Raw genomic sequence first — 25,462 nt, 5'->3', positions numbered from 1 at the left:
GGGTGTTTCGCCCAAGCTTGCATTCTATTTGTAGGCTCATAAAAGCTTTCCTTTAGTTCATTACTCAATAATGCTTAATTCTCGTTCTTTCACTTAGAGTTCAAGTTGGTCATATTCTTATATACAGCCACTAACTTTAGGTTCACTTTCAATTGTACATATATTTCCGTTCATCCGGCAGTCACATATGCTCTGTAGTAGCATCAGGAGCGCACCGGTATGAGTTTTACCTCTATTTCATTCACCAGTCTTAGGCAATTCCTCTGGATGGCTTCTCTTTTCGTTCTCAGCTCCGCATAACGTCTCTGTAGCTTTGCGAGCAGCGATCACCTTTCGGAAATCTTGCTGTGGGTTGCTGGTAGCTCTGCCCGTCACTCACGGATGCTACCGGTTGCTTGCAGCACTGGGGTCTCTTCCATGCTTCACAGCTCCGGCTGTGGTCACCCGACCAAGTAGGCTCTGACAGCTATGATCCTCTCACGGCCCGCTTAGGCCCTGGAATTGCAGTCTCTCCTTGATAATTGCTGGTGTCCAGGCCTTCAGGCAGGACCCTCCTCGGCAGCCTCTGTCTTAGCAGGATTTCTCCCTTCTCAGGCCTGCAACACTTGGCCCGGCTTCTTCCATGTTGGTCTCCCCTCCTCGGCAGATGACACCACCTTTTATGCACCTGTGACTTGTTAACAGGTTGCAGGTGCAAGCTCTTCAACTCAATTGCCTGATGCCAATTACTTATGTTCTTGGGACATGTATGACACTTGCAATTGTCTCCAGGCCTCTTCCTTCCCTCAGTACCAGAGTGGTGCAAATGAATGTTAGTGTGCACAACTCCTAGTCGCCTCTTTGCCATCCCAGAACTAGAGTGGTGTGACTGAGGGGAAATAAGAGAAAAGGAATGGCAACAACCTGTGAAGGTAGGGGGAGGGTAAGGTTTGTTATCACAATGGAAAGGGGGGTTCCATGCCTCGCCCAAAGACATTCTCTCCCCACTACACAAGGACCACCCACCCTGGTAATTCTCCCTGGCATCTCCACCCCCATGATCCAAAAGCGTTGGCCTTTGCCTGGCCACCTGAGAAGAGGATCCTAGGAGAGTAGGTGTGGAAATGTCTTCAGGGTTTTCACAGGGAGAGTGTGGGCCCTTCAAGGGACCTATATCCCTTATGTACTGAGATGAGGGAGAGACCAACTAACTCACTGCAAGTCCTCAAGATCGGTAGTGGGATGAGGAAGAGGTGTAGAAGCATAAATAGCACCTTTATAAACCATACTGGGCTGCCTAGTCTTACAGACTTCCTATTGGCCAAGGTACAATTAAAATAGAAGAGGCAAATTCAAACAAAGAGTGATCCTCCCTGGAGGAAACGGGAGATTAGAATCCCATATGAAGAAGAAAGAAGCAGCAGAGGACGGGAAACATACCCATCTGCAGAAGCTTCCCCAGAAGATCTGCCATGGTCAGGCTGGAGCAGGAGATGGGAAGCGGAGCAACCAGCTGGGCGAGAAGGCTGGTGCGAGGAAACGGCAGCCCAACAGGTGGGATCCGCTGCAAAGCTGTCGCAGTCCCTGTAACAGTCGGGAGAGGCCAGAGAGTAGCAGGGAGCGGTTATGAAGTGTAAAAAGCCCACTACCCGACTTGCACGTGCAATACCAATAAATGCGACACACCCCACTGGGGAATGAGACTAAGAGAACAGGCTGCGAGAGTTAAGTTTACTTTATGTAAAATTGGCATCCAGAGAACTTTGCTGCCCAAGAGCGCTCTGGCAAACAACACACTTACAATTGATTAAAAGGGCAAAAAACTTCAGTGATGTCAGATACGAATGTTACAAAAGTTCATTATGATTGGAAACAAGACCATGATGTATAGGTGCATATAGGCGCTGCTACTACGTGGTTGGCTGCTTGGTTGGCGGGAGGGTGAGCATCACGAGGTCCATCTGTCTGTGTCCAGGTGGGGTGAGGGTCAGGTCGTGGTGAGGTAGAGCGGGCCCTAACTAAGCTAACCTGAGATACTACCATTAGATATGCACTATATAATGATCACTACAGTTCTTTTGAGTATCTCATCATAAATCTATGAATCGTTGCCATATAATCACAGCATTATTCATTGGGACTTATATGAAGTACCGAGCTTAGGGTCTTGGTCAGTAAGATAACATTGACTGTGGGGTGGGTCCAGGCGCATCAAAGAGGCTACAAGATATTCTGACATTTGTTAGTTCTAGGGTGCAATGTACTGTGACAGAGGTCTGATGTTAGTTGGGGGCACACTGGGGTGGGCTTCAAAGCAGGGTCACACGGCTGGTACATTAAGAGAATACCTTGCAAGGGCACTGGGTTATAGTGGCAGTAATTTTCCAACAGTGAGGGTAAGAAGGCACGGCAGGTTTGTGGAGATGGATGGACTAAAAGTCATGTTCCAGGCCGGTTCACACACAGGACAGTGATCTCAGAGGAAGAGTGAAAATATTACATTGGTGTATTTGTTTCAAGTATCTCCGGCTCATCCGTGAGAATGGAGCTGCAAAGCTTTCAGGCACAGTGAGAAAAGGTGGGGGCCATGAAGGTGGTGTGCACGGCGCTGTAGAGGCGAGAGAAGCCTTTTCGTATTATCACAGTGCGGCCTAGTCCAAAGATGGAGTCGAGGGTACACAAAATGGAAGCCAAGTGTCCCGCACAACAACCTCGCCTCTGCCACTGCTAGTGAAACTGCTAGTGTGCATGCGAGCAATGGAAGAATCCCCCATTATTGTACAAGCAAGTGGTTTACATCGTGCTGAATGTATGAGGGGGGCCTAAACGGCCCCTCACTCCCACACATTCCCCCCTTTCATTACATCTAAAGTAACAAACAACTTGTTATTATTATTCTCACTCCGATAATACTTTGCTTCTGCTACTGCATCGTCGCATGCAGGTGTACCCTTTATTGGCATCTAAGCCCTACATACACCTCTCAGGCTCTGCCCTCTTCTTGCATACTCATCAGGTGTGCATGTCATATATATTCCTCCATCCCCATCCAGGTCCACCTACACTTCCCTGTACCATTGCAGCTCCCATGGTTCTTTAATTGTTGTGTGATATAGACTATCTACCCTATCCCCATGTTGACGATAGACAGCTGTCATGCGCTATTTTGGTGGGTTTTGTTCTCCAGTCTGTATTTGTGCATCTATCATGGATGCTACTGTTGTCTGTTTGCCCATTGTTACCAACATCATAGTTGAACTAGGCATTGATTTTGCACAACATAGAATTCCTAGTTGGCACACATAGAAAAATAGTAAAATAAAAACGATAAAATAAAAACAGGTGGGATCCGCTGCAAAGCTGTTGCGGTCTCTGTAACAGTCGGGAGAGGCCAGAGAGTAGCAGGGAGCAGTTATGAAGCCACCATAGTTCCCAGAATGATCGGAAGAGGCCAGAGAGCAGCAGGGAACCGCTGTGGAGACGTACCAGTCCCTGGAGCAATCGGAAGACGCAGGAGAGGGGAGCCAAAGCCCACAGACAACCGAGAGACACCGGTAAGCATCCAGAAGAGGGTGGGAAGACCGGAACTGTTGTAGGGGCCCACAAAAGGCAGAGAACCCACTTAACATAGATCTGAGACACGCACCTACTGAAACCTTGAATCCAAAGTCATCTTCATAGCGGTACCTGCAAGGATACTACACCAGGGCTGCCAAGTTCCCAAGGAGGGGAACTATTGGTCTGGGACCCGATAGGAAGAAACCACTACCAACGGGATCTGGGATCTGAGTGAAAGAAACCAATACAACGGCATCTTGGACCGGACAAAAAGAATACCTGGCACGATAGTGAACCGGGTATAATTATTGAGAAACAAGAAGAGATGAGAAGGGTCTGGGACCCACATCCAATACAAAACTGCCTCCCACAATCATTGTCATGGTCACAGTACTTGGCAGGGTAGTGAATCAGGTGGTCTGTGAACACAGTGAACACTGTGAGCATTGTGAAAGAGGCCAGGAGAAGGGGGTCATTCTCTTGGCACTTTGAGGAAAGGCATGGGGAAGAAAAACACTTGTCCTGGCACTGGGAAAACCACTGAGAAACCTGAGAAAGGTCAGGGGCAGGGAGTAACCCCCCTTACTTTGTGAAGATACAAGACTTTTGTTCTATATCACTTTCTGGAACCCCAATCCAAGGAACCTTTTGATTCGTGTCCTTTGAGAAGAACATTTAATTTGCATCATCCAAAGGTTAACTTTGTTTTCGGGACCTCCCTTTTGAGTTGTGTTCGGCCCCCAGGGTGACCAAGTTGGTAGCTCCCCTGGCACTTCACTGTTCTGACTGCCTTCGGTAAGACAGAGTACTATTAGCTTTCCACCCTTTGATGGCTCACGCACGCAATGCAACATACTAATGTTTTTCTGTGTCTTCCTTTTGCAATATATGTTGTCCTGTGTTTCTGATTGTCCTGGATTGATTATTTTGCAGGTACAGTTCTGCACGAGCTGTTGCCTTTGAGACTAGTCCATCATATTGACATGCACTGATTCTCAATGTTCATATTGATTTTGTTTGTTCTTACAGAAGGGTGGTCCAAAAGCATACACAGCAGTGTGTTGATGGTTAAGAAACAGGTAGTTCATTACGGACCAGTTTGTAGTTTATTTTCCTTTCATTTTTATCACGATAAAGATAGGTTGTTTTTTTTGTTCACTAGCCCATGGTCTTTTTTTTAAATCTGCCTGATTCTTTGATTGTACGGTGGGTTGGTTTGATCCTAGTGGTTACTGGGTCCAGGTGTACGGTTTGCATTATCTCATGTGTTTTTAAACCTTTATATGTAGGTGGGTTCACAGATGGTTTGGATATAAGTGGGAAGTGGTTGTTTATGTGCTTGTTCTTATTTTCTATCAGGGTGCTTGGCTTTTAGAATTGTACTTTTGTATTTTTCATTTACAGATATGCCCCGGCAAACGATTATGGATGCATTGGCTGGTTTTAGGATTAAAACACAGGCTATTCTGTTCAAAGTCGTATCAAATTTGCTTTCAATGCACATATGAACATGTCATAATTAGCTTGTACTGCAGCTATATGCAGACATTTTGTGAGCATGCAGCATTGTAGCTACCTAGCTACTATCCTTCTTATGTGCCTGCCCCTATGCTAGAACACAAATACTATTGTCCTGGACTGCTAATGTTGCCCTTCAAATTCCACGTTTTTATCTTGATTTCAGAAAGGATGAAGAGGGGGTTAGGGAAGTGGAAGAGAGTACCTATGCTTATTTTGATCAATGTCGGGCAGCATATGGGTTACGATTGCAGCGAGGTGGGCACGACCAGATATGCTGTGCTCCATAACTTCTTTGGTTCAGTGGATGGGGCTTCAAAGGTGTCTGTGCCCCAGCCTCAAAATTGCTTAAGATGGCCCTGCCCTAAACATCTCCTACCAACCCACTCCCTGCTTGCCTCTCGACGTGAGCAAGAAGCCAGAGGTCCACACACTGTTATAAGGAAGGACACGACACCGGGCTGAGAGGAACGTTGAACCTTTATTCCTCCTCCATTAACTACACCAACATTAACTGCTGCTCCCTTGGCTCTGCCCCTTACTCCTTCCTCCTGCTTCCCACCTGTTGTCCCGTGGGCTGATTTAAAGATACAGCCACCCGTAACACACACCTTCCCCAATCCTCTCACCAGGCTAGCCCCTGCATTGCACAGAGTAGATTTAGGAGGATAGCATATACACCGCACTTAGATGAAATAGGAAGACAACCAATGTATTGCACTCAGAATATTTTTGAGGGTAGCCAATGTGTAGCACCTAGAATGGCTGTGAAATTAGCCTATGTGTTGCACCTACGAGAACGCACAAGGATAGACAAAGTATTGTAAATAGAACTGTGAAGATTAGCCAATGTATTGCACTTAGAAAAATCATGATGGTTAGCCTAGGTATAACAAATCAGAACTATTGTAAAGGTAACCAAGGTATCACACTTTAGAAGCATTGAGAGTAGCCAATGTACTAACAACCCCTGCTCCTCTCCCGCATAATCGCAAGTACCACACATGCCCTACGGGCCAGCTAAATTACACGCAAAAAACCGTGAAACACACATCCAACATAACAAACATTAGCAAACGACGCACACTCCCTAACACTGTGCCTCACCACTCTGGATCCAATAAGCCAGTGCACACAATCAAAACTCACTTAGAAAACCGACGTGCACAACACGCCAGTTCCTCCTGGTTCCTCACGCATCAACAGAAGAGCACAACTTCTATCATATCCCTCTTCCATCACTAACACACCTCACCCTCTTTCTTACAGAGCCATGTAAGCGCCTGGAGACTATGCCAACGGTAACTGTGCTTGGTATAAGACAACTTAAGTTAACATAACCACTGCGCGGTTCTTTGCCGTGAATTGCACTTTCAGTGTGACAAACACACATCACTACAGAAAAGGTTACAGAGGGGAGCCACCTTACGCCAGAAGTCCCTGAGCAATTTCGTGAATGTTGTCAATGCAAGGAAAGTAAGCATAAAGGACGTCCAGTGAGGGGACACTTGGAGAAAACAACACCATTTTGGGCCTGCGCTGGATCACAAAAGTGAATCTGCCTGTGCAAAATCAGTCCAGGTGTAAAATGCAGACAGTGGTGGTCCAACAAAGACTCATGCGGATTCTGATTCACAACTGGATGCACTTTTCTCTGCGGAACTTGCCCATACACCTCATCTCCACTGTTGTAGCCAATAAAGGCCAATACAAGCCCATGCAAATACCACTGCCATTGTGCTGCCAAAATTAGCAAACTGGAGTAAATGGAGTTGACTATTTTTGACCGCTTAATGCCGCCAGTGGGCTTCCCATACACTTGGTGGCACCTTTTCTGCCCGCAACAGTAGAGCTGAGATACACGGAAAGACCAGTGCAAACATTCACCTGCCAACAAATATTAAGCTCCATTTTGGAGGTGGAAATGTACAAAATGCTTATCCAGTAATGTGCCCTTTAAGGCGCGTCACAGCAAGCACACTCCCTTACACCACTTGGAAACGTTCCCAACACTTCACTATCTGGATGGGCGTTCCTTTCATCAGCAGCCAGCCTCTACTATGCATGGGTCTGGATGGGAGTCCCTTTCATCAGCAGCCAGCCTCTACTGTGCATGCATACGCAGCCAGCCTCTACTATACATGGGTCTGGATGGGACTCCCTTTCATCAGGAGCCAGCCACTACTATGCATGGATCTGGATAGGAGTTCCTTTCATCCGCAGCCAGCCTCTAGTATGCATGGATCTGGATGCGAGTCCCTTTTCTACTATGCATGGATCTGGATGGGAGTCCCTTTCATCCGCAGTCAGCCTCCACTATGCATGGATCTGGATGCGAGTCCCTTTCATAAGCAGCCAGCCTCTACTATGCATGGATCTGGATGGGAGTCCCTTTTCTACTATGCATGGATCTGGATGGGAGTCCCTTTCATCAGCAGCCAGCCTCTACTATGCATGAATCTGGATGGGAGTCCCTTTTCTACTGTGCATGGATCTGGATGGGAGTCCCTTTCATCTGCAGTCAGCCTCCACTATGCATGGATCTGAATGCGAGTCTCTTTCATTTGCAGCCTGCCTTTACTATGCATGGATCTGGATGCGAGTCCCTTTCATCCGCAGTCAGCCTCCACTATGCATGGATCTGGATGCAAGTCCCTTTCATCTGCAGCCTGCCTTTACTATGCATGGATCTGGATGCGAGTCCCTTTCATCCGCAGTCAGCCTCCACTATGCAAGTATCTGGATGCAAGTCCCTTTCATCAGCAGCCAGCCTCTACTATGCATGGATTTGGATGGGAGTCCCTTTTCTACTATGCATGGATCTGGATGGGAGTCCCTTTCATCTGCAGTCAGCCTCCACTATGCATGGATCTGGATGTGAGTCCCTTTCATCTGCAGCCTGTCTTTACTATGCATGGATCTGGATGGGAGTCCCGTTTCTACTATGTACGGATCTAGATGGAATCCCTTTCATCCGCAGTTAGCCCACACTATGCATGGATCTGGATGCGAGTCTCTTTCATCCGCAGCCTGCCTTTAATATGCATGGATCTGGATGGCCGTCTCTTTTATCCGCAGCCAGCCGCTACTATGCATGGATCTGGATAGGAGTTCCTTTCATCCGCAGTCAGCCTCCACTATGCATGGATCTGGATGCAAGTCCCTTTCATCTGCAGCCTGCCTTTACTATGCATGGATCTGGATGCGAGTCCCTTTCATCCGCAGTCAGCCTTCACTATGCATGGATCTGGATGCAAGTCCCTTTCATCAGCAGGCAGCCTCCACTATGCATGGAACTGGATGCGAGTCCCTTTCATCCGCAGCTTGCCTTTAATATGCATGGATCTGGATGGCCGTCTCTTTTATCCGCAGCCAGCCTCTACTATGCATGGATCTGGATGGGAGTTCCTTTCATCCGCAGCCAGCTTCTACTATGCATGGATCTGGATGGGAGTTCCTTTCATCCGCAGCCAGCTTCTACTATGCATGGATCTGGATGGGAGTTCCTTTCATCAGCAGCCAGCTTCTACTATGCATGGATCTGGATGGGAGTTCCTTTCATCAGCAGCCAGCCTCTCCTTCAGCTCACAAGCCTCCTACATGATTCAGGGTCTTCCAAGGTGAGCTCTGTGGGTGCATAAGCCTTTGCACCTCTGCAACCACAGATCTTATTAAATCGATGACAGCACGTCTAATTCATCAATCCAGTCGATAATTATTGAGTATCTCATTATATTTTTGTGTTTTTATGTTAGCTGCTTATTCGGTTTGTCATACGTTTTCACTAAACAAAGTTGTATTTCACTTTGTTCCATTTTGAAATCTGCAAACAAGCAAGGCACTTTCATCAAGAAAAACATGAGGGAATTTCAATGTGTTGCTTAGATTTGCATGAGCGTTTGTGACTTTCTGCTGCTTTAAATTTCCTGATAATATTTTACCAATGCCAAAGGCTTTAAATGTTTCCCAGATTAATGAATCTACTGATTTTACAGTAACCACAGGTTAAAACCTTGCCGTTGGCATTGCAGCCAACACATCATAAATATGGCCAATTCAACCTTTAGAATATCTTGTCTTACAATGCAGATTTATCCATTATTTACAAACAAATGGTTGTATATTTGTATTTATTTACAATTATAAATCGCTTTCTCCAAAGCACAGCAATGTACAATGTAATTATAACCGTACAAACACATTGAAATATGCAATTCAAGGGAAAACAGGGAAGCAAAGGAAGTACACATGTAGTTTAAAAAGTAGAAAGAAGTTGGTTTTTCAGATGAGTGCGAAAGAAATGCAGTGAGGGAGAGCAGCTAGAGAGAGTTCCAAAGTTTAGGTGCAAAACGTGAGAAGGAGTGGAAACTAAAAGGGGCACAAGGAGGATTGGGGGTGTCAAGTCTGGCAGGTGGCCTGTGGTGATTCATAGAGTAGGGGGTTCTGTAGGGGGTTGTTTTGCTTCAAGAAAGGGTGTTAGAAATTAGACGGAATTAAATGTATCAATCTCTTTAATTCACAAGGTTAAGGATTACTGGGTTTCCTTCCCCAACTTGAGATGGTGGGGTACAGGTTCCCACGTTAAGATGGTGGAAGTATAGGGCTTATCTATTGGTTGGGAGAACAATAGCCTGCAGGACCTTGCTTGAACTCTGGGTTCTATAACTGCCTTTCATCCAGAGAGATTTTGTGACAGGTTGTGCAATTTTTAGTTCCTTAACTAGGCCCAATTCAGAGCCCAGAGTTCCCCGCAAAGAAATAAGAAGACATCTGCACCAGTGAGGGTCGAAATCTAAGAAAGCCACAGGTGGGAGCGTTACAATTTGAAAGTCAAAGTAATGAAAAGTACAAGTTAGAAAGTTTGCAGTTCATACAGCAATTCAAAAAAGAACTGTCTGTTTAGCTACAGAAAACGTGCTGAGTCTAACTTGATTCAAGTAACTAGAAGCAAGCGTGTTGCGCACGTGTCAAGCAGCTCCGGTTCTTTGAATGAGCACTGCGCATGTTTCAGCAGCTGTGAACTAGGAACGCGGCAGCTTATTTCAGAGGGAGAAGCCATCGCAAAATGGTGTTTCTAGTGCTGCGCGAGAAGATTAAATACAATTAAGTGGCGCGTCGGTGTAACAATATAAAAGAAGTCAGCGTAGCTATTTGTGCGTGTGAGGGAGTCGAGTGCTGGGTGAACTCAGGCGCATGTCAACACCAGAAACCCAGAGGCATGGTGGAGCTTTTAATTTGAAGTGAACCGGCAACGCACGTATCATGGTGTGCAGCATTTTTGTCTAGAGCGCGCTACCTGAAAGGACTCGACCGTGAATGTATCCAGTCAAAGTACATTTTTCAGCGAATTTGTCCGTATGCAAGCGCTCGCTAGTCAATTCTATGACAAGACAGGAGGCTCATATTATGCATTCTAATCTTTACTCTGAAACCACAGCAGCAAAGAAAAAACTTTACAAACAAAAAAGTTTAAAACAGAACTAAACAGAGTTCAATGTCAATGCAAGGGGGACCTCCCCAATCCATCATGGAGGACAGGTCATGCCCTGCAGGAGGCCAATGAGAAGGGACCCTTCCTTATATAAGTCCATTACTCTAAACCCAACCCCTCTTTCTTTGCTGCTGAAATCCACAGCTAAGTCTACTCCTCCTAGTTGTTGCCTTAGTGTGAAATTATGGAGTTTAGAGTGTTTTTCTTTGAATAATATTGAAAGAGCCTTGGTGATTTATAACACTGTTCTGGAGAAATGGGCATTTCATGTGTGTTTGCATTACTTACTGAAAGTCGCGTTCGCGCTCGAACGCTTTCCTCCAGTCCAGTGTGTTACATTGTAGCGGTGCTCCGTATGGAGCATTCCGCTCGTTAATGGTTTCTTGTTGCCTTTCTATAACGGCGTTCGCGCCTTGTTTACTTTAATTTGGTTGCGTCGCCCGCCTCATTTAACAACTGGGCGGCGACGCGCAAAATGTTTTTCCCTCAAGAGAGGGTTTGTTTATTGGTTAAGCGGCGGTCTCCCCGGAGCCAGCACGCTCATTCCCTCAGTTTGTTTTGTGACGCGCGCGGTCTGTTCAAGAAGCTCAGCTTCTTCCGGCGCGCGTCACGGCGGTTAAGACTGGCCTTGCAGGTCAATCGGTTCACACGCGTCGCGTGTGTGTTGTTTCCATTTTATACGCTGCTCGCGTATGAAGTCAGGAGGTTACAGGCTTTGCCTGCTTTGGGACCCGGCTGGGAGGCGGCTCGCTAGGGCCTTATTGTAGTTGGTGAAGCTCTTTAGTGAGCACTTCTACAGCGGGCAGCTGTCCTCTTTATTTATTTTTAAGTTGAACGCCATGTATTCTTTGTTTGGGGTTTATTTCTGTTTAATATATTTATTTTAGTTTTACTTTTTATATTATGTGCATATGAGTTCAGGAAGGCTTCTGTTGCAGCACAAGCGACATAGCTCAATAAGAGGGTTGCAGGTTTACCATGCAGAAGGCCCTGGGTTCGATACCCCCATTGGCGGTATACACGTGTGTATATGTTTATATTTATGTATATGTATTTACTTGTGGATATATATATATTTAAGAATTGATTTTTCTTTTGTGTTTGAATTGATATTTCAGCTTATATTAACACTAGTTAGCCTACTGAAGAGCCTCATGTGATGCCAATCTGCTGTTATTTATTTATTTATTTACTTATTTATTTATTAAACACTGCACAGGGCATAGGGGATTTGCCTTCACTGTAGCTGCCATAGCCTGTTCAGTTTCAGGTTCTGCTTGAGTTCTAATTCGAGGTTAGCCCTTGTGTACTGATGGTTGCCTCATCCTGCTGGGATGCGCAGTTTGAGGTTCACATGCTCAGTGCACCCCTCCCTTAAACCTGGCAGAGTTTTTTGTTTAAGGGCTGCTGTTGGCAGATGTCAGTATCTTCCCTGGATAGGTGCAGCCACCTGCTCGGCGGCGAGGTGGCCTATGTGGTTTCTGCGAGGTGACCCCTCGTATACGGCTGGGTCCACACCCTGCTTGGGTGTACAGTTTCAGATACACTTACTCAGTGTTTTCCTCCCTTAAAGTAGGCAACTTGGTAATTACCTTAACCGGTGTGTGCCATATCCTGCTCGGTTTCAGGTTCTGCCTGAGTTCTAATGCGAGGTTACCCCTCGTGTACTGCTGGTTCCACACCCTGTTTGGGTGAGCAGTTTGAGCGGCACTTACTCAGTGTTTTCCTCCCTTAAAGTCGGCGACTTTGGTAATTACCTTTACCGGTGTGTGCAATAACCTGCTCGGTTCAGGTTCTGCCTGAGTTTTTTATGCGAGGTACCCCCTCGTGTACTGCTGAGTGTCACGCCCTACTCGGGCGAAGCAATTGGAGGTGCACTTGCTCAGTGTATCCCTCCCTTAAGGTCGCCAGTTTTGTTTAAGTGCTGCATATGGCAGTTGTCATTGTATTTTTTCTGTAAACATGCCGTATCCTGCTCGGTTTCAGGCTTTGCCTGGTTTCTATTGCGAGGTCCTCCCTCGTGTACTGCTGGTTGCCACGCCCTGCTGGGGCGAGCAGTTGAGGTGCACTTACTCAGTGTACTCTTTGCTAAACAATGTGTTTAAGTGTTGACTGGAGCACTTTTGCGTTTCCAGAATTGTCAGTAACCCGGATAGTTCAGTAAGTATCACCTTCTATAAGGGCCGGGGGTTCGGACCCTTGGGAGGGCGTAACCCCTCTTCTTTGGATATTTTAAATATTTTCAATATTTTAAATATTTTTATATTTTATATTTATTTATTAAGTTCTTTAAAGAAAAGACTGCGAGGAGGTGGTTATAACAGACTCATGTGGGGGTTGTACCTTCCCTCTAGCCATCACTATGGTGTTAACCTTCGTCTTAGTAAAAATTCTGATGCCCTTTACCTTAGTTAGATTTGGGACAATTCAGTCCTTTCCTTAGGTTTTTGCTTTCCCCAATAACAATTGCTCCACCCAATGCTCGTGCTGATTAAGCTGCAGAGAGTTTTTCTCTCAACATGAGGAGAGAAAATTATACTTTATGCCCCTTTTGAGGTCTGCAGGGCTTGACGCTCTCTTTAGTGGGGAAGTGTTCCCTTACTATTTGTCCCATTTGGACATTCTTTTACTATTGAACTATTGGTGGAGACAAGCCAGCTCGAGGGTAACTGTTCAGTTTGTTGCAAGACACGTTGGACAACCATGTTCTGCTTGGATGAAATGTTTGGAAACACTTGCTGATTTCAGGTGGGTGAGTTGCCAAATAATAACTTTCTGGCGCCTGCCCCATGGGCTTCCTCCCAAAGCTTGGCCTATTGTTCAGCTGTCTGTCTGGCGGCGTGTTACAATTTCTCCTCTGCTAGAGGAGTATAGCAAGGCTTCGATATACTCAGGAGAGTTGTTTAGCCTCTTTTGTTATGTACATATATTTTCTACAGTGCAGCGAATGGAGTGCTGGCTTCACACCCGTGATCAGCCTACTGATGCAGGTTCCTATCTTGGAAGGGTATAAATCAGTCGTTTATCCCGCTGCAATCATTGAATAAACACCTCACACCACACTGGTGGCAGTAGTGATGAGTAATACTAGTATACCTGAGGGTTCGTAGCACTATACAAGTGCTATTTTGCTATGGGTAATGTGCTTAATATTCCTTCCCTGATTACCTTAGTGGCCAGCTCAGCCTCACAAAACACGCAGCCACTCTGACCTCAGGGTCTGATGGGCAGTGGTCCCAATATGCTTTCACAACCTTTTCATTTACGGGGCATGATAATTACCCCAGAGTGCTTTCCCACTCATTCCCCTTCCCGCCATCCTTGGGGAGGGTTGCATCAGGATATTACACCTCTTGGAGTATACCCAATGGTTTCTGTTTTCCTTTACAGGAATTCTGACTCGGGACCAGTGCAGACTCGCACTGAGCATTTCCCTCCCGTCAGTTACTTCCTTTGCGCTAATGCCTGATATTTCCATAAGTTCATTTGAGCCCATTTCATGGTCAGGGGGTTGTTTGGAAGTGCAAGAGTGTATTTATTTATTTTAAGGGTGTAAAGCGAGGCTTTAGCGTGGTCCTCGGGGTAGCCTTCTTTTGGGTTGCAAGGTTTTCCTTAGATAAGTGGGGAAGGGTTCTCCTCCTTTGGGGAGGCTCAATATCCCTTGGTGGAATAGAGGGGTTTGGAAGCGCTACTAATCTCCCATCCATGTCTGTCAGTGCGTTTCCCAGAGGGCTGGGATATATATATATATATATTTAGTTTATGACTTGTGTCGCCTAGTCTCCTGCATGGCAGGTAGACCTATTAGGTTTTCACAGGGGATTGTTGGTTGCAAAAAGGTGCCAGCTCTAGAGGATAGTTCTCTTCTGGGGAGCGACTTCATTTTGACTGCTTAAGGATCAGTTCTTTACAGTTTAGAGTACTTGTTGAGTTTTTGGAATTTAGAGGGTCCTCCTTCGGTTAGTTTATGATCCTCTAGGGGAGTCATACCATGGAGGAGGGTACAAGATCAAGCATCGGGCACATCTGCAAAGGGGTTCAGATTTCACTATAATGGTAGTGGTTGGATATAAGATACATTTTTCTCTTTGCCAAGTTTGGTCTCTTATAGGTCAGGTTGTAAATATCTGCCTTTGTCATGGTAGCAAAGTCCTTCTTCAATAGCTTGGGTGGTCTGTTGGTCTCCGTTTTGGGTAATTTGGCATGTTAGCGGTCAGGTGGGGCCTGCTCTTCCATTCTGCTTCCGCCTCCAGAAGACATACCTTCTTTATTATTCATATGTCTGTAGACAATTGTGGGTTAAGTCTATTGCTTTTCATCTCCGCTCAGGATGGGTCGTCCTATTACAGATTAATAAATGACCTTTTTACTCCCATTTTACCTTTTTATGAAGGTTTGTCTTCCCACTTGCTCCCCAGTGTAGTTATGTAACATGCCCTGTCTTTTATGCGATATCTTCCTTTAACGCATGAGATGGCCCATCCTACTAGTGTAGAAAACTTGGTTCAGTGTTTCCCCTCTTTTAACCAGTTGGGTTTGGTGACCTGTAAGGAAAGCTAGAATTGGCACATCTTCCAGTTGTTGGTCTGCAGGGGATTTGGCTATGCCTTATATGACAGTTATTAAAGCAGCCTAGTCTTGGGCAATTCTCTGGTGGCCAGTTGGTTGATCTAATGAAAGTATTTAAATAATTTTCTTCTCCTATTATTTTATTATATTGTCTATGGTATTGATGATGTTGTGCTAGTAAGATGCAAGGGCTTTGAACTTGCATAATATGAGCCTCCTGTCTTGTCATAGAATGGCTAATCCCCCACACTAACGTGAGATGGGGGTTTAGATTCTATTAAAGACAAGGAGGCGATTATTATCCCACCCACCCACCCTGGGTATGATATGATATGACAGTTATGACACGCATGTACACAGATGTTTTAAGAAAGAACAGTCTTTGGTTTGTTGGTCTTCCCATCCACCCACCCTTCTTGCTTGTTTTACAGCTACGAGTTGCGATTTTGAGCAGGAGGGTGGCTCACAGCTTCAAGTTATGGAGTGCGTGGTACGAGAGCTTTGCTGGATTTGCCTTCATCGTTTATCATCTGATCTGTGCAGTGGACGTCTGGTTCAAGACAGCTACAGAAAGAGAGGTTGGGTTTAGAGTAATGGACTTATATAAGGAAGGGTCCCTGCTCATTGGCCTCCTGCAGGGCATGACCTGTCCTCCATGATGGATTGGGGAGTTCCCCCTTGCATTGACATTGAACTCTGTTTAGTTCTGTTTTAAACTTTTTTGTTTGTAAAGTTTTTTCTTTGCTGCTGTGGTTTCAGAGTAAAGATTAGAATGCATAATAATCGCCTCCTTGTCTTTAATAGAATCTAAACCCCCATCCCACGTTAGTGTGGGGGATTAGCCATTACATTCAACAGAAGCATTGAAGGAAATAGAAAGAGGACTACGTTTCTTATTGGGAAGTTCAATGAGAAGGAATGTTCTAATGTTTCGAGCTCTGCAGTTTAAAGCAATTTAAAGCAAATCTACTTTCAGTGCAAACTGTGAAGGAGCTAGTAGCCTGACACATGGAAGTTGCAGGACAAGTGCAGAAAAGAAAAAGCTATTCAAAAGCGAATAAGAATACCAAGAGGTTAAACTTAGCAAATAGTTACTGGAAGAGACTTGCAAACAGACAATTGTCAGTGTTTACTGTTCAGCATTTAGTGCAGTTGTGCCACTCATTAAAGTAAGTTTGCAAGCAATGCTTTTTACATGCCTCTAAGCTGCCAGCAGAGGCAGAACAGGTAAAAGTTTAAAGAACTACTGACATTACTTTAGTACACGTGTTTTGCACAGTGCTTATGTAATCTGGTGTACTTGTTCCACTACAACTACCAGAGATGGGCCAAAAGGTTGGGAGTCTGCTGTGTCTGAGTTATTTAGTCCACTACCCCTTTCCCTTCCTTGGGGTTCTCAGCTGTCAGTGCTGGCTGGAGTAGTAATCAGGAAGAGTATGTACATAGAATTAACATTGTGGTTGCCCAAGTCAAGATGGAGAGAAAGAAACTTAATCTGATTGGTTTAAGGAACAATAGTATGTTTGGTTTGTCTGATTGGTGGATAGGATAATGGGTTGGATTCTTGGGAGGTGAGCAAGATTCTAAACTGCCTTTCATCCAAAGTAATTCAGTGGCTGGTTGTACATTTGTTAAGCTCCTTAAGTGAGGCCTTTCAAAGTTCAGAAGATTTACTAAAGAAGTGAGAAAATCGTTGCTGAGCCGGAGTGATCAAGAAGACATCAGGTGGGATTGTTCCTTTTAAAAGCTTAAAGATTCTGACAGTGAACTTCCATTTTATATCAGAAACTTAAAGAGTTTAGAAGTTTAAAGTTTACTATAAGAAGAGAAAAAGTTTACAGTTTATATACAATACGGAAAATAATTGAAAAGACTGTGCGCGCATGTTTTAAAGTTGTTAACAGGGTGAAATGTGTTTCAAGACTGTTTAACATGCGCGAGAGTCTTTGTGTCTTCAGCAACGTCGTTGGGAGCACGTGCGTATGAGAGCGCGTGTTGGATTGCGATAGAGCGCAAGCCCATATTAACTGAGTGCGGGTAATTTTTAGCGCGTGTAAATTTTTCACATGAGTGACGTTACGCATGAGAGCGCGTGTTGGATTGCGATAGAGCGCGAGTCCATTTTTATTGAGCGCGAGTTGTTTTTGGCGTGTGAACTATTTTCACGTGAGAGATGACGCAAGTAATAGCGCGAGTTCGGTTGGCGATAGAGCGCGGGTCCATTGGAACTAGCGCGCATAGTTTTTCAGTGCGAGCGCATGTTTCACGTACACGTGAATTTGTGAACGTGTGCGTGTATTTTTTAAGGTGCGCATGTTTCACGTGCACGTGTATTTATAAGGTGCATTTGAATTTTTTTACCGCGAGGACAATTTCTCACATCTTGTGATTTTGCATGTTAATCGCATGGTTGCAGAGAGTGAATAAGTTATTCAAGAAAGTAACTATATATTTATTTGTGTAACAAAGAAAAGATTCACATGCAGAAGAAGCAGTAGCATTCAAGAAAGTTTATGAGTTTCTACTTAATGCAATTTTCACACAAAAGAGAATTCGATACTTCAAGAAAGACTGCATTTCTCAAGAGTATTTGAAAATTCGAATTACTGGAGTTAAATGAACTTAAAAGTCAAAGAAGAATATCTAAGGTTGTAAGGTGTTTTCAAGAGTCATTTTTCTTTAGGATATTAAAGAGACTGGAATGGCTAGTGACAATATGTACTAAAACATTACAACAGTTTACAAGATATTCCATAAAGATAATTAACCTCTGAGTCTTAAACAGAGGTATAAGAGGTAAAGAAGTTAGAGTTGTTTTAAAAAATAATTTAGAGAAAAAGGTTTACATTAATGTATAAGTAACCAAGTGTATTTGTTTACTACAGATACCAGAGCCTACCAGAAGGTTGCAGGGGTGCAGTGTCTCCGTTGTTATTTTATCCAAATTCCCCTTTCCCTTTCTTGGGGTTCTCAGCTCAGCTTTTACTTTAGGGTTGAGAGGTGAACTCCTGGTGAGGGTCTGTGGGGCCAGCAGCAGCTCCTGTGGAATTCAGTCAAGCCGGACCCTGACATCGACTCAGCTATAAGTATAGGGTTGAGCAGGGAACTCCCGGTGAGGGTCTGTGGGATCTGCATCAGCTCCTGCAGATTCCAGCAGGCCTGTCATGACAGCGGCAGCAAGGAGAATTTGAGATTGCAAGTTGCACGAAGGAATGTCGAGAGAAATAAAAGGAAAAATGGGAAGGAGCGAAACCATCAAAGCACTTAAAGACAATGAGAAGGAAGTAAAACAGGAGACAAGAGTCAAAGGGAAGAAAAGAGATAGAGAAAAGGGAAAAGGTGACGGAAGTGCCTGGACAAAGAAAGAAGAGAGGAAGAGAAGACGAATAGCAGCATTATATATAGAATGGAAGGGTGCAGGATGAGAACTGGGAGTTCAGACTAAGAGGGCAGCACAATAGTCATTGTGGGAGAAGATAAGTGAAACAATAAGACGTTTGGTAGCAGAGAAGGATAGGAAAGGGCGAGCACAACTGGGAATGTAGATATGTAAGCAGCAGACCAGAGTCGTGTTGGAGATGTGAGCAGAGAAGCAAAGAGAAGGTTCCTTTATTTTTGGCAGAGGACAAGAAGGTAATAGAAGTCGGAGGGAAGAGGAGAAAGGATGGAGCGAGAGAGGAAGGTTGAGTATTGATAGGAAAAAGGAGGAGCTCAGTTTTAGTAGAGTTAGAGAAAGTGAGAGGTCATCCAGGATTGGATAGCCGAGCCACAGCTAGAAACAGTAGAACATATGTTTAAAAACATATCCTGTGCAAGTAAAGAATTATCAGTTATGCATGACCCAGCTAATCATATTATTTTTTTCTTCTGCTACATCTACTGTAAATAATACAAATGCTGCCCCTTAAATATGTCTACACATGCTGTTTCTATGGAGACAAGAAAACAATTATTGGAGGAATAATGTTCTAAGTAGTAGATTTTATATGGCTGGAATAATAGCATACACCCAGAAGTAATCACAGAGGATGCCATGGACCATGGTTGGGTGTGAAGCGTGACGGGGCACAGCCAGCACCTAGGTGGCTGCGTCAGAAGCATCGCAACTTCCAGCTCACTTAGTCCAGCTCAGAGGCAGGACTGAGGCCGATCTTCCACTAGCATAGCCCTGCTTGCTCTCTCAGCTCCAAATACAGTAAAGTAGCAAACAACTACTGCCTGGACCCTTCCCTCCCCAACTCCCCCCATAATGCCAGGCTTTAATGCTGTAGCCACACAAGCATCCCAACTCGCTGCTTACAAACTGAACTTATCCAAGCCTTTATTAGCTCCTATTACACTAACTAGGCTGAAGTTGTCATATCATAAAACTTTATTCGAAATTGTACCTTGACAAATCATTAAAGTGCACAAAGTATTACAAAGATTTTACATTAAAACCAGGAGAAGGAAATAAAAAGGAAAGATACATTAGCCATCAAGTTGAATCACACAATGAAGCCAGTGGTCTCATCGTATCATAGATTTCAGCGTCTCTGATCTGCGTCGGAGCGCCTTTCCTAAGAAGGCGTTCAGGGCGGAGTTTACCCGCAGTTCGTTGCTTGACACCAGATTGTTATAGGCACCTAGGCATTTCCTTAAATTGGTGTACTTCAAAATTGGGATCAGATAATAAACATGTAGAATAACATATTTTGGGAACAACAAAACAAAATGCAAACTAGTTTCAGTTTGTCAATACATAAAGGGGTAATTACTTTTTGCAAAACATACGCAATTATTTCAAGTGGCAAACCATGTGTTAAGTGGCAATAAAGAGAAACTGAGCCTAGTCAAGGCCCAACGTTCATATACATTGTAGAATTAAGGTACTAAGTGAAGAAATCGATTTCAGAAAATTGATTTCTGAAAAGACCGATTTAAAAGACCGCTCAGAGAGCCCCCGATTTACAAGATATCATGCCAGTGTGGGGGTGGTGGGTGATCGGATTCATAGGGGGCTGGGTTGGGTTGGGGCTCATGTGTCATATTTCTGCATATTCAGGGCAGCACAAAATCGACCGAAAAGAATTTGTCTTTTTTTTGTGTTCGATCTTTAATAAATGTACAGAAATATCATATAGAAACATATTAAGATATGGCTGAATACCAGAAGTCGCGATGGCCTGATACTCTCTCCATTTTTCATGGTCAAGCCAGCCAGTCCCAACAGAAGTAATTCCAAGACAAGTATTGATGGGATCTGCGGCTTGCAGGCAGGGGCTGCGTTCAGCAGCACACGTCACTTCGCTGGGTTGACAGCGCAGCCGCACTAGACAAAAACAATGACGCACTATAACCTCTTCCATTACAGGGGGAGGCTAACCAGGCCTTGCTTTTGCTTCAAACCAAAAGACATAGGATTATAAATTGGCTAGAATCTAGAATCACATACAATCAAAAACATGGGATGGGCAGAGGTCAGATGGACTTCCTACACAGGAATATATATGTTATCGATTTTCTCATAAAAATTAGAAATTGACACGCTTTCATCAAAGTTCGACTTTGACTACTCTAAACACGTTAAACTAGGTACCTACATACTTATATAATCCTGTGCATTCTTTTTTTTAACAGTACACGGTTTTCGTTGGTTTTTGGCTTTTTTTATTCTGAATGAACACATCTCTGTAAGTCCAGGGCATTTACCATGAATTGGGAGGTTTTGTATTGAAATATTGTTACTCACAGAAACTTAAAAGGGAAGCCATGGGCGGGTGTAGCGGATTCATACAATCTACAAAAACACACCTCTTATTTTAGTAGGCCTAGTTTGCAGATCGATATATAAAAAAATGTTGTTCACACTCAGTGTCTATTTTATTTGAACTTGCTCAGTTTTCAAGGCCAAGGTTACAGAGCTCCATGTTTTCAAGACGCAGTGTGACAAGAAACTGGTCGCGGAAAGATTGTGTAGTGCTAGCTTCTCCAATCTCTTTCCATCCTTCCATTGAAGCCCCTGCCCTGCTGCACCATCTCTTCCATAGCAGCCCAAGTGAGAAGAAACATGTTTCTGGAGGCAGCAGGTAAGGCTTGTCACAGGTTCCTTTCATTAACATAACATCAATAGGACAGGTAGCTGAAGGAGCTGGAGTACAGCCCACTGGCTCTCACCACCCGGGCTACATGGTTTCAACTGCATGGGCTGGAACTCCTACAATCAAACATCAACACCCCAACACTCCAGGGACTCAGGCAACATTCTCACCATGACCTCACTAGTTCATCCAAACAAGAGGAAACGACACAACATGCCTCCCTTTCATATACATGTGAAACAAGCACATGCAACCCGGGGAAGACACGACAAGTAGACCTGCTGCCACAGTTCTCGCTACTGGCTCTTCTTGCACCTTCTGTGTGCCCTGACAACCAATCCTCATGCGGCCAGGGCCCTGCAGCCCTTCTACCTAACCCTGACCCCTCTCCACACCTGAGCAACGTCAGACACACCAGGCTTCAGCTTTCTGCCAGGCAGCACCAGTGGGCATCAGAGGCCTCCTTAGAGGCCCTGCAGGATGGCGCTTTTTGAGGATGTGGAGCCAGCAACAACAAATGCCTCCTGAGGGTCTACACCAACAGAGGAGGCTCAGGCATGACTCAGGTTTGCCTCAGTGCCCTCGCCGTTTGCCCGTTCTGACTCTAGACACTTCCAAATGATACTGGCAAATCAAACCACCGTCAGCACCTGTGACTCATCTCCTACACCCGTAATTCCATTGACATCTCCATGATAGCCAGATTGCTTTCAGCTTTTTGTTTTGCAGGGGTGGTTCTCTCGGCTATGGTAATACAGCCCATAAAATACGGTGTAAGGAATAACATATTGGGAAACACTCTCGCTAGCTGCTATGCATCCTGGACACCACGTTGCTGATAAAGAGCTCTATATTTCAAATTGGCTTATTTTGTGTGGCAAAACCAGACATGAAAGATCAGATGGAAACCATATACGATCTGTGCACTTGGAAGTCAAAAGGTTCAAAGCAAACATCAGTGGGGCCAAATAAAAATACATTAGGGAGCCGCTACCTAAATTCATTATCTTAAAGAGGCAAGGACTTGTTAGTAAAAGGAGGGAGCCCACCCCCAGATTCACTATTCCAAGGAGGCAAAGGCGTGTTAATAGCAGAAGGGTGCCAATCCCTCGATTCACTTCTGTAAGGAGGCAAAGACTTACTAATAGAAGTAATTAGCTTTGCAAGACCTTCCAAATCACTTTGCCACTCAAACGACACCAAAGAACTTGCACAAAATATAATTGAATTCGTAAATACAGTACTGCAGAACAAGCTTCCAAGACAAGACCTCAAATGTATGGCAAAACAGTAACGAGAGACTATCTTAAAAATGTAACACTATGTCATGAAAAGCTTCTTTAAATACAAATGTGATGGGAGGGCGTGGGGTGTACCCAGGCGTATCAGAACTTGTGGCCAGTGCTTGATCCCAAAAACCATTCACCTATGAAACTAACTGATGGCGGACATCTAATAAAGTTAGTTTGCACACGTATCAAGATAACTGGAAGTAAGACAAGACGGGTACTTACAGTTTACGCACAGCCACTGCCAGCTTGAAAGACACAGCGCAAAGTTACTAATGAGTCACCAGAAAATCCAACACTGAAAAAGATAACAAAACACCAATAAAGAAACAAACAACTGGAACTGGGCCTTACTCAGAGAACGGCAAAAGATCTGATGAAAGGCTGGAGCACTAAGCTCTCAAGCTAGGAGGAGACCTGAATTGAAAAGCAAGTCTGAAACAGGATTGCTCCAGAGGCTTCAAACTTTACTTACAAAGCCACAGATTGTACAAGACAAGCCTGGAAGTTAACCAATTAACTACATAAATTAAAGGTGGTTTTAAAATATAACCTGTTTCCCAAGCAAACCCAACCTCATGAGATCTCATAACATTGCTGAATTAAGTATTTGAAGAGATATCCAGGGGAACAACAATAGGCTGAAAAATCTATAGCATGGAACTGTGACCAAACAACTGCGATGTCGTTTTATATAATACCCTACATGATCGATCTTGACGGGGGAGAAGAAAAACCATGTTGTTGGCTAACCTAGTATTGCACATAAGTGCCAACAAAACAGCCAAGAAGCTCTTCTCTAAGCACAAAGACACTCGTTTTTCTGGTTGCCAGGAAAGTAAATCCAGCATTGAAAATGCGGAACTAATATCAGGTGCGGCAGAGCAAGGAGAGGTGATCCTGACAATGGACCATGGTGGGCATGGCAGGAAACAACCCTGCCACAGGAATTAACTGGTTAGCTACAGCATTGGTTCAGGCAAATCATTAGATGTAATGCAAATGGGAAAACAAAGTCCATTTGTAACCAAGAGATTAGAAACACGAGGAACAGGAGCACCCACCTTCCATATTTCACAATTAGGACTCTCTCCCCTTCTCTTTTGACTTTTTAGTCAGTCCCTAGGTGTTTGCACACAGAGGAAGGCCATCTGATCTTCTGAAAATCCCTAAAACCTGGTTATTCATTAGACTGCACCTGACGCACAAAAAAGGACACCGTCAAAGCCACACCAAACAGTTGCATATTGAACCAAACTCAACCAGCAGCCATCCTAGAGCCAAACGCTCTCCCGGAGCAATCAGGCAAACGAGCAAATCCCCAGCACCGCAGACCTGGACCATGGACAATGAACGATAGGACCAAGAATCCTGGGAAAGGGGTGCACCCGAGAAGGGTTGGACTCACCAACACACACACCAGTGCACAAGACCACAATCAATACACTTGTTCCAGCCTTAAAACAAAACCCAGAACAGCCAGGAACACTGCCCACCCATGGAGAACAGCTTTTGTTAAAACCCCACTCATTGAGCAATAATAAAATAGAAATCTAAGACACCATGATAGTCATTGCCACTAATCCTAAACTTGCCTCTTCTACCCAGTTAACAAACTAACCTCTTAATCTCCTAGCCACCTTGCACACGCAGACCACGTCCTGCCTGCCAATGCTACATTAACCTGACAGAGCCCTTGCAAAGCTCATATATACTGCTTTATCACATGCACACACCCAGAAGCCACCAGGAATCCGGTCTCACAGCACTGTGATTTGTTAGCTCATGGGCTTCCAATGACAAACAGGCACTCAAAACTCAGTGCTTCCAGCCTGCATTCGACACCATAGATTGCACACCTGCCTTCCCATCCTCTACCCTGATAACAACCCCTTCCCCTTTGTTCTTCCAAAGCACATGCGACCTGCACATACACTACATAACTTGTACTTTTGGAACCATGGCCAGAATCCATTTTGGAAATGCCTTCCATCAAAGCTTGGCAGCTGAAAGTCTTATATGTATCTCCCTCCACCCCCACATTTCCACGCAGCTCTTTCACAGTGTTTTGCTGCGGGACATTTCTCTGCAGGTATAAGCGGTATACGGAAATGGGTGGAGGTTAAAATAGGGGGTCTTTGGGGCTTTAGAGGGAGGAAGCAGTGGTAAAACGAGGGCCTGGGGGCCTGCCTACATAAAAACACAGTAGGGAAATTAGGTGAAATGGCTGGTGCAGGCCAGGCAAATGACATATATTATTTCAAGGGGGCATGGCATTTTCAGGTTCACCATTAATTGCAAGGCACTGCCAACGGCTGGTCCACTGGAGAGTTTATTTAATTTAGCATTATAGTTCTAGTTCTAGAGAGAGAGTGAGAGAGAGAGAGAGATAGAGAGAGAGAGGGAGAGAGAGCGAGAGAGTGTGTGTGTGTGTGTGTGTGTGTGTGTGTGTGTGTGTGTGTGTGCGCAAAACATGTGCATGCCCTCCCTCTGTTAACTTCGATTGTGTGAGCTGAATGCAGCGATCAAAGCAAGAATAAACGCTGACAAATTCAGTAGGTATGTCTTTAGTTTTGTAAAAAGCTTCTATGTAAGAGGCAAAGGTGGACCGGTTGCAGAGGTAAGGAACGTGGAGAGAATGGGTACAGTGGAAGGATCACGGGCAGGTGCCATTGGGAATCTAATGGGTGGGAGCATGGGACAAGGATACAGTGGTGGGAGACAGCAGCAATTAACACAGGGATGGCAGGGGTGAGGCACAGGAGAGAATGGGTACAGTGGAAGGATCACAGGCAGGTGCCATTGGGAATCTAATGGGTGGGAGCATGGGACAAGGATACAGTGGTGGGAGACAGCGGCAATGAACACAGGGATGGCAGGGGTGAGGCACAGGAGAGAATGATGCACACTGGTGAGAAGGGACACAAGATAAAGGGGCACAGGAGAAAAGGAACACCTACGTTAATCAGAAGAGGACA

General features: G+C 44.8%; 1 protein-coding gene across 4 annotated transcripts in view; it reads right to left on the bottom strand.

Moving 5' to 3' along the window:
• Nucleotides 1–25,462, bottom strand: part of LOC138489085 (ropporin-1-like) — a 547,380-nt gene that overhangs the window by 133,613 nt on the left and 388,305 nt on the right. The window contains exon 6 of one of the 4 annotated variants that reach the window (XR_011274751.1): nt 22,710–22,782. The exons of the other annotated variants lie outside the window; for them this stretch is intronic. The gene's annotated coding sequence lies outside the window, so the exon portion shown is untranslated. The remainder of the gene's footprint in view (nt 1–22,709; nt 22,783–25,462) is intronic. 4 annotated transcript variants of the gene reach the window in all.

The sequence above is a fragment of the Ambystoma mexicanum genome, chromosome 9, assembly GCF_040938575.1.
Source record: "Ambystoma mexicanum isolate Mex_15411 chromosome 9, UKY_AmexF1_1, whole genome shotgun sequence".
Classification (NCBI taxonomy): Eukaryota; Metazoa; Chordata; class Amphibia; order Caudata; family Ambystomatidae; genus Ambystoma; species Ambystoma mexicanum.
Note: the sequence above shows the minus strand (reverse complement) of the source record. Positions and strands in the feature narration are given on the sequence as shown.